At 36.0% G+C, this 10,616-nt stretch overlaps 1 non-coding gene across 1 annotated transcript; it reads left to right on the top strand.

Moving 5' to 3' along the window:
• The first annotated feature begins 2,952 nt into the window (after window positions 1-2,952).
• On the top strand, window positions 2,953-3,057 carry LOC123935964. Its single transcript, XR_006817044.1, has one exon. It is a non-coding gene; the product is annotated as a U6 spliceosomal RNA (small nuclear RNA).
• The last annotated feature ends 7,559 nt before the right edge of the window (window positions 3,058-10,616 follow it).

Here is a 10,616-nt window from a genome sequence, read left to right as displayed (position 1 = left end):
TGTTACTCCCACTTGAAAATAGTACCCACTGGAGTACATGTTCTAGAATAATCATCTGTTTTTAAATTTAATGTTTTCATTTTAGATATTGCCAGGCTTTGCATGTTTGGGAAGGGTTTTGGTCAGCTAAGTCAGCAGACTAGCACAATACTTGATATTTTGGAAAGTCTGATTCAATATTGACAAAATTTATAATGCCATGATTTAGGTGGTGTGGCTAGTACTGTGTTTCTCTTTTAGGGAGCATATCCAGTTTTTCCCAGGTTCCAACTTCGTAAGCATAGATATATCTGTGGTAGTGGAGACATTTGTCAAGTATCCTTTCTAGTGCGAAAAGTGTTTTAAAGTGTGTTACATAGATAAAACATTTAGCATATTTTATGTACAATAAGGTATTTTTAAAAATGATTACAAGGCAGAATTTGAATAAAGTGAGAAGTTTGGAAGACGTTAGTTTTACTGTTTAGAAATCCGTATGAATTTGTTTTCTCAGTCATTTGCCAAAAACAAAAATGTATGGTATTTAAGTATATACATCCATGGATCAGTGTGGATATTCCTCAAGAAATTAAAAATAGAGCTTTCCTATGACCCTGCAATTGCACTACTGGGTATTTACCCCAAAGATACAGATGTAGTGAAAAGAAGAGCCATCTGTACCCCAATGTTTATAGCAGAAATGGCCACGGTTGCCAAACTGTGGAAAGAACCATGGTGCCCTTCAACGGACGAGTGGATAAGGAAGATGTGGTCCATATAAACGAATGGAGTATTATGACTCCATCAGAAAGGATGATAACCAACTTTTGTAGCAACATGGGCGGGACTGGAAGAGAGTATGCTGAATGAAATAAGTCAAGCAGAGAGAGTCAAGTATCATATGGTTTCACTTATTTGTGGAGCATGACAAAGAACATGGAGGACATGGGGAGATGGAGAGGAGAAGGAGTTGTGGGAAATTGGAAGGGGCGATGAACCATGAGAGACTATGGACTCTGAAAAACAACCTGAGTGTTTTGAAGGGGCAGGGAGTGGGATGTTGGTGAACCAGGTGGTGGGTAATAGGGAGGGCACGTATTGAATGTAGCACTGGGTGTGGTGCAAAAACAATGAGTACTGTTATGCTGAAAAGAAATTTTAAAAAAGTGAAAATGGAATAAATAAATAAATAAATACATCCATGTATATGTATACAAAATTGAGTTATTCCACCAGTATCTACAGACTTGTCTCAGAGATTTTTATGTTATCATCTGACACATTATAGGAAAGCTGAGTGCCACTAAAGGGTCAATATCATGTTTCTTTATATAAGATAATAACGTGTAAAGATGAAAAAGTAATTTTCTCTCATTTCTTGTCCTTTCCACAATCATTTCCCGGGTATATCACTAAAATTTTTGATCAAGGGTCCAGAGACCTTTGTCTCTAAAAGGTCATATTGAAATTATCTGTTATCTTTTACAGGGCATATGAAGGCTCTCTGTCATATCTGCTCAACTCTGCCTTTGTTAATGTGAAAACAACCACCACCATACGTTGTAAAAATCAGCATGTCGTCATTGCTCTAAGATTATACTTAGAAAAATCAGGTGGTGGGTTGGGTGTGGCCATTTATGGTTGACCTCTGATTTATGTTCTTGGAAATCTATTAAGGATTAGCTTAGTAAGTATATGGCTGGCTCTCATTATAACCTCTTCAAGGAATTTGTGCTTAAATATTTTGTTCATATTCAGTCTCCAAAAAGGGAAAATTCTACTCACCACTTCATGCCAACACATAAAAAACTGGACAGACTGAAAAACCATCACCTCTTCATAGATCCCTCAGAGAAACAAGGTCACAGACCAGTCTACCACGGAAAACATTAGAAATAGGCACATGCAGAAAATGACAACTTATTGGGGTAAATCCCATAAAAACAAACTACTTTGGAAACCAGTGCTAAGGTAGGAAAAACTGTACTACAGTTAAAAAGTTCCTGGACAATCAGTGTGGATGACACAGGGTTAGAAAACCAATAAGTAAACAGGTGAACAGATAAGGTATAACTTAGGTATAAAGGGAATACCAGATAAAGGGTCAGGTTGGGGAAAAGGATCACAAGCAATATTTGAAATAATTACGATGTAACTTGTGCACCCCCCCCCCATTAATGCCAGACACAAGACCAAAAGTCCCAAAGTGCCCTGAGCCTAATTCTAGGCCCATTATATTTAACTGCAAAAATTTAAAGATAAAAATTATTGAAGAAGCCAGAGGGCAGAATTAACGATAGAGGAGTAATATAAGAATTACATTCATCTTCTCAGCAACCATGCAAGAATAAAGAAGTCCCACCAAACTAGAATTTTGTGCCATGTGAAATTCTTCAAAAGTAAAGGGGAAATATTTTCTTAAAAATTGAAAGTAGTTCTCAGTAGATCTACCTTGGATGATTTTTTAAAAAAGAAGTTTTTTTTTAATATGAAAAATGATATATGTCTGAAACAGTTACACACAAAGTAAGAGTATTAGAAGATAATATGAAGTGGATAAGTGAGGGTAAAATAACTCATTTTTCAAAACTGTATAACAGATAACAGTTTGGCCAAAATAATAATAGTGATAGTATATATGATTATGTAAGCTAGTGTATAAGTTAAATGAAGGAGAATACTGGTACTAGAGATGAGAGGGAGGAATTGGGAAATTTTTCATAAAGAATTTGTAAGACCTGTGAAGTGAATACATTATTTGAAAGTAGAGTCATATGAATTGTCAATGTATATTGCAGACTCTAATGCAAACCCCAAAAGAAAGTACAAAATAGAACAATATACAACATGTATGCAAATATACATAAAACCACTATTTTTATATCCCATATGTAATATATAGAGAAATACAGTATATGTTAAAATGCAATATACTAAGGAAGGGAAGAAATGAGTCATTTAAGAAACAAAATGGTGATTGCTTTGGCAGCACACACACTAAAATTAGAAAATACAGAGAAGATTAGCATACCCCTACACAAGGATGACACCAAAATTTATGAAGAGCTCCATAGTTTTAAATGACAACAATAAATACCTACCCATAGTTACTTTGAATGTGAATGGACAAACTGCTCCAATCAAAAGACATATGGTGACAGTGAGATACAAAAGTAAGACTCTAAAATATGCTGCCCAGAAGAGACTTATTTTAGACTTAAGGACGCCTGTCGCGGCCGGCGTGACAACACGAACAGGAACAAGAGGGTAAGAGGATGGTGAGAGAGAGACAAAGAAACAAAGAGATGGGGGCAGGAGGAGCACTGAGGAGGATGTCCAACAGTGCTGAGTTTATTAGAGGCATTATGGCCATATATATATAGTAGTTCTACAATAAGAGAAGCAATGCATCTGTGTCTAGCTAAACAACCACAGGTTCCCGTAATCAGTTCCCCTAATCAATCTCGTAAATGACTACACACAGACTTCATGACGCCAAAAGGCTGGAGCTAAAACATTGTTTCAATATTGATTCAAGAAGTAACAACAAACCCGAGAGTAATTTACAAGCTTGTACTGGGACGTCAAGGACCAGTTAAGGATTTATAACCCCGTCTGAATTGTGTTTAAAGCTAACTACATGTGGGAAGTCATGTAGGTGAGCGCACAACACATAGCACAGACCCTTTCTCAGTGCTACTCAGTTATTTCATCCTAAGCCTTTTGTTAGGCTATTTGGACTTTAAAGGAGATGCAAGTCAGGGCCTGGTGTGGTCCTCATCCCAAGCCTTATTGCGGCCTCCCACAGATGCCTGAAGATTGCAAGCGACAGGGTAGATAAACATTTGTGCAAAGAACATCAAAACATAGCTGGAGCAACAATACTTGCATTGGACAAAGCACACTTTAAAACAAAAACTCTAAACAGGGACAAAAAAGGACACTAAGTAATAATAAAGGAGAGAGTTCAACAAGAATTTATAGAACAATTGTAAATATTTATGCACTCAACATGGGAGCACCCCCAAGACAAAAGCAGTTAATAACAAACATAAAGGAACTAACCCTTTATAGTACAATAGTAGTAGGGGAATTCAACACCTGACTTATCTAGGTGGACACATTACCCAAACAGAAAATCAACAAGGGGACAATGACATTGAATGATACATTGGACCAAATGAACTTAAGAGGTATACTGTGAATATTCCATCCTGAAAAGGCATAATACACATTCTTTTCAGGTGGACATGGAGCATTCTCCAGAATAGATGACATACTGGGTCACAAGCCATCTTCAACAAATTCAGATATATAGAAATCATACCGTGTTGTTTTTTTTTTTTCCCCACCATAATGCAATGAAACCAGAAATCAAACACAAGAAGAAATCTGGAAGGACCACAAGTACATGGAGGTTAAATATCATGCTAATAAACAATAAATGAGTCAACAAATATATCAAAGAAGAAATTGAAAAGTATATGAAAACAAGCAAAAATTAAAATGCAAACAACCAAACCCTTTGAGATGCAACAAAAGTGGTCCTAGGGGTGAAGTATATAGTAATATAGACCTACCCTAAGAAGCAAAACAAATCTCATATAAACAACCTAACCTTCTACATTTCTCAGAAATGTATTCATTCATTTCTCAGAAAATGAACAACAAACAAAACCCAAACCAGCAGAAGGAAATAAATAATACAATTAGAGCAGAAATAAATGATAAAAATACTAAACAAAATAGAAAAGATCATTGAAATCAGGAACAGTTTCTTTGAAAAGATCAACAAAATTGATAAATCTCCAGCAAGACTCATAAAAGAAAGAGAAAGGAAAGAAAGGCCAAGGAGGGGGGGGGGGAAGAGAGTGAGGAAGGAAGGATAGAATGATAGAAGGAAAGAAGGGACTCAAAATCATAAAGTGGAGAAATAACCAATATCACAGAAATACAACTGTAAGAGAATATTATGAAAAAAATATGCCAACAAATTAACCTAAAAGAAATTGATGAATTCCTAGAAATATAGCCTGCCAAAACTGAATCAGGAAGAAAAAAAAAAATTTGACGAGATCAATATTCCACAAGGAGATTGAAATGACAATCTCCCAACAAACAAAAAGTCCAGGGTCAGATGGCTCCACAGGTGAATTCTTCCAAACATTCAGAGTTCATGTCTATTACCAACCAACCCCAGAGAAAGAAGAAGGACCTTTAAATTCATTTTCTGAGACCAGTATGACCTTGATACCTAAACAACATAAAGACACCATAAAACAAAACAAAAAATGGAGAACTAGAAGCTAATATGTATGATGATGTTTAATGCAAGAAACTTCAACAAAATATTCGTGAACTAAATCCAACAATACATAAAAAAAAATCATTCACCACAGTAAAGTGGGTCTTATTCCCAGGATGCAAGGGTAGTTCAATACTTGCAATTCAATCAGTATGATACACCACATCAATAAGAGAAAGATTAAAATATATATGGTTGTTTCAATAGACACAGAAAAAGCGTTTGACAAAGTACAATATCCACTCATGACAAAACCCCCCAGCAAAGTAGATTTAGAGGGAATATATGTCCACATAATAAGGGCCATATGTGACAAAATCACAGCTACCATACTTAATGATGAAAACTGAGAACACATATTTCCTCAGAGATCAAGAACAGGTCAGGGATATTCACTCTCATGTCTTAAAGTCAACTTAGTACTAGAAGTCCTACCTGTAGCAGTCAGACAAAAAAAAAAAAAAAGACATTTGAATTTGTAGGGAAGAAATAAAACTTTCAGTGTTTGCAGGTAGCATGATACACTGTATAGAAAACCTAGAAGATGCCACCACAAAACTCCTAGGACTGATAGATGAATTCAGTATCACAGGATATAATACCAATGTGCAGAAATCTGTTACATTTCTGTACACTAATAATGAAGTAGTAGAAAGAAAAGTAAAGGAAATAATTCCACTTGCAATTGCATCAAACACAGTAAGATACATAGAAATAAATCTAACCAAATTGGTGAAAGACGAGCACCCTGAAAACCAGAAAACAGGAATGAAAGAAATTGAAGACCATACAAAGGAATGGAAAGATATTCTATGTTCATGAACTGCAGGAACAAATATTGTTAAAGTGACCATACTACTGAATGCTATCTACATATTTAATACAATCCCTAACCAAATACCAACTGCATTTTTCACAGAACTGGAATGAAAAATCCTAAAATTTGTAGGGAACCACAACAGACCCCAAACAGCTAGAGTAACCTTGAAAAAGAAAATCAAATCTGGAGGCATCACAATTCTAGATTTCAAATTATATTACAAAGCTGTCGTTCAAAACAGTATGGTGCCAGCACAAAAAGGTATGTAGCTCAATAGAACAGAATAGAACACCCAGAAATGATCTCACAATTATTCGGTGCATTAATCTTTAATAAAGCAGGAAATAATGAATATGGTATTGGGAAAAATACAGTCTTTTCATTGAATGGTGTTGAGAAAACTGGACAACAACATGCAAAGGAATGAAGTTGGACCACTTTCTTACAGCATACACAAAAGTAAACTCCAAATGGGCTGAAGACCTAAATGTGAGACAGGAAACCTTCAAAATCTGAGAAGAAACACAGGCAGAAATGTCTGTGACATTGACTGTAGCAACATTTTTCTAGATCTGTATCCTGAGGCTAGGGAATAAGCAAAAATAAACTATTGGGACTATATCAAATAAGAAAAAAAGAACAACTTTTGCACAGCTAAGGAAACAATACAACAAAAAGGGAACCTACTGAATGTGAGAAGATATCTGAAGATGACATATCTGAACATGGTTAGTAGCAAAAATATATGAAGAGCTGATGTAACTCAACACCATCTGCAAATAATCCAATTAAAAAATGGGCAGAAGGCATGAACTGACATTTTCCCAAAGAAGACATACTTGGCCACAGATACATGAAAAGATGGTCACCATCATTAATCATCAGGGAAAAGCAAATCAAGACTACAATGAGATATCATCTCACACTTCAGAAGAGCAAAATCAACAAGACAAGGAAAAAGTGTTGGTGAGGATGTAGAGAAAAAGGAAACTTTTGTTGGTGGGACTGCAAACTTATGCAGCTATTGTGGTAACAGTATGGAGGTTCCTCAAAGATGTTAAAAGTAGAACTGTCCTAAGGTCCAATAATTGTGCTACACAGTATTTACTCCAATAAAACAGAAATTCTTTTTTTTTTTAATTTTTTTTTCCATTTTATTTATTTTTTCAGCGTAACAGTATTCATTCTTTTTGCACAACACCCAGTGCTCCATGCAAAACGTGCCCTCCCCATTACCCACCACCTGTTCCCCCAACCTCCCACCCTTGACCCTTCAAAACCCTCAGGTTGCCCCAACCTCCCACCCCTGACCCTTCAAAACCCTCAGGTTGTTTTTCAGAGTCCATAGTCTCTTATGGTTCGCCTCCCCTCCCCAATGTCCATAGCCCGCTCCCCCTCTCCCAATCCCACCTCCAGTTTGTTTTGTGAGATTAAGAGTCATTTATGGTTTGTCTCCCTCCCAATCCCATCTTGTTTCATTTATTCTTCTCCTATCCCCCTACCCCCCCATGTGGCATCACAATTCCGGACTTCAAGCTCTATTACAAAGCTGTCATCATCAAGACAGCATGGTACTGGCACAAAAACAGACACATAGATCAGTGGAACAGAATAGAGAGCCCAGAAATCGACCCTCAACTCTATGGTCAACTAATCTTCGACAAAGCAGGAAAGAATGTCCAATGGAAAAAAGACAGCCTCTTCAATAAATGGTGCTGGGAAAATTGGACAGCCACATGCAGAAAAATGAAATTGGACCACTTCCTTACACCACACACGAAAATAGATTCCAAATGGATGAAGGACCTCAATGTGAGAAAGGAATCCATCAAAATCCTTGAGGAGAATGCAGGCAGCAACCTCTTCGACCTCAGCCATAGCAACATCTTCCTAGGAACAACGGCAAAGGCAAGGGAAGCAAGGGCAAAAATGAACTATTGGGATTTCATCAAGATCAAAAGCTTTTGCACAGCAAAGGAAACAGCTAACAACCAAAAGACAACTGACAGAATGGGAGAAGATATTTGCAAACGACATATCAGATAAAGGGCTAGTATCCAAAATCTATAAGGAACTTAGCAAACTCAACACCCAAAGAATAAAACAGAAATTCTAATGTAAAGGGATACATGCACCCCTTTGCTAATGGCAGCATTACTTACAGTATTCAAACTATGGAAGCAGCCCAAAAGTCCATGGGTTGATGAATGGATCAACATCTTTATGTGATATATATACATATACATGTATATGTATGTGTGTGTGTATATATATATGTGTATATACATGTATATGTATATATATATCACATAAAGATGTTCATTCAATCCATCTAATCAGTACATATATATATGTGTAAATACACACACAGACACACACACATATATATATATATATGATATATGGGATATATACACAATATATATATACACCATACACACACACACACATACACACACACACACACACACACACACACGCACACACAATGGGATAATGTATGTGCTTCTAACAAGACTTGAAAATACAAAGGATAAGACTGGTAGAAGTGGTAGACTTCTGAAGCCACTATCATAATCGGTGATTCCATCATCCCTCTGTCAAAGATGGATGGATGGATCCAACAGACATGAAATCACTAAAGCCACAGTTGAACCCAGCAGCACCATTAATGAAATAGGTATACTTGACATCTATAGGCAACTTCAAATTCTGTCCATAAGACAAAAAAGGGACCCAAAAGGAATAGAAATAATGTCATACCTACTCCCAATCCAAAGGAATTAATCTGGATATCCATAACAGAGAGGAAACTTGAAAAAACCCCAAAACATAAAGGTTAAACCAAACACAAAATTACATTTCTGTCAAGGAGAAAATGTCATGAGAAATGGATACTTTGAGAGTAATGCAACATGTGTGGAATGCAGCAAAAGGAATGCCTAAAGGGATATTTTCAATGTGTATATTAGAAAAGAAAAGAAAAAAAAACAATCAATAATCTTACTTCCACCTTCGGAAATTAAAAGGGGAGCAATCTGAAATAAAATAAATAAAAATAAAAAATAAAATAAAGTGATGATGAAAATAATAATTAATAACTAGATTCTCTTAAACACAGTCACATAACTTGCTACAAAATAGTTGAATTGGGGCACCTGGGTGGCTCAGTCAGTGAAGCGTTTGCCTTCAGCTTAGGTCATGATCCCAGGGGCCTGGGATTGAGCCCCACATTGGGCTTCCTGCTCAGGGAGAGTCTGCTTCTCCATTCTACTCTCTCACCATAGCTTCCTCTGCTGTGCTCATGCTCTATCTCTCAAATAAATAAATACAATATTAAAAAAATAGTTGAATCATGTTTTAAACCAAGCTGTTGTGCTTTTGAGTCTAACTTATTTGATTTAAAAGTATCTGCTCATTGATTTTGTGAAAATAAAGACCATCCAAAGGAAAACAATCAGAAGCCACTTACTGAGAACTTGCAAAAAAAAAAAAAAAAAAAAGTCATCCATCACTTGTATTTGACAGAGGATTAAGGCAGGTAGAAGAGTGAGACAACTTTATAGTTAAAGAGGGAAGGTTTTAGCTGTGTTTTGATTACAGGTTCTTGGCATGGAGAAGGCTGGAAGTGGGGGTCAGGACATTCAGGTGCTTGGTTTAGGAAACATATTTGAGTTTCTCTGATTATTAGTGCTGTCCTGAAAATCAGGGCAGAGTTTAGGGACATGACAGGCAATGACCACTCTAGCTGTTTCTAGGCTGATCGCTGTGGTTGTAGTTTGTATTCCTTGACTGGTTGCTGCAGAAGTTCTGGGTCAGAATTTTACGGTCATGAATAATTTGGCCATTGTCCACTGGTATATCGACTATCTAACTTCCAACCCCTCCCATGAATGCTAAGTACTCGGACTCATCAAAACCTTTAACACCAGGAATTAAAATGCTTCATTTATAGTAAAACTGTATTTTATACAGTGATGTTGAAATTGACAAATTTTGATTAAACAATTTGAAAAAATGCTATTGAATTCTCAAATTTGGGGCACTTCTCCATGTATATAAAATTATGTGTGTTATCATATTTATTTATCATTGTATGGCTTAATAACACAAAAACTTGTTTTTGCCCAACAGTAGTTTCCTTTATCAATCAACGTTAGACTCTCTAAATCAATCTAAAAATAATAAAATAATAATAATAATTATCACTTTTATTATAAAATTAGAGTAAAGAATGAGTACAGAGTATCAACAATACTAAAAGCTGATTCTTTGAAAAGGTCAACAGACGGTTATAAGCCTGAGCTTACTAAGGTAAATAAAAAGACATCAATTACTAAAATCAGAAATGAAATAGAGGTTATCACTAAAAATCCCACAGGAAAGTAAAGGATAATAAACTATCCTATATCCACAACTGATAAAGTAGTTGAATGGACTGATTCCTTGAAAGTCACCATCTGCCTAAAACACGTAAGAATAGATATTTTGAATCTTTTTAAAGTATCTTAT

Source organism: Meles meles, chromosome Y, assembly GCF_922984935.1.
Source record: "Meles meles chromosome Y, mMelMel3.1 paternal haplotype, whole genome shotgun sequence".
In the NCBI taxonomy this organism is placed as follows: Eukaryota; Metazoa; Chordata; class Mammalia; order Carnivora; family Mustelidae; genus Meles; species Meles meles.
The sequence above is the reverse complement of the archived record's forward strand: the minus strand, read 5'-3'. Positions and strand labels throughout refer to the sequence as shown.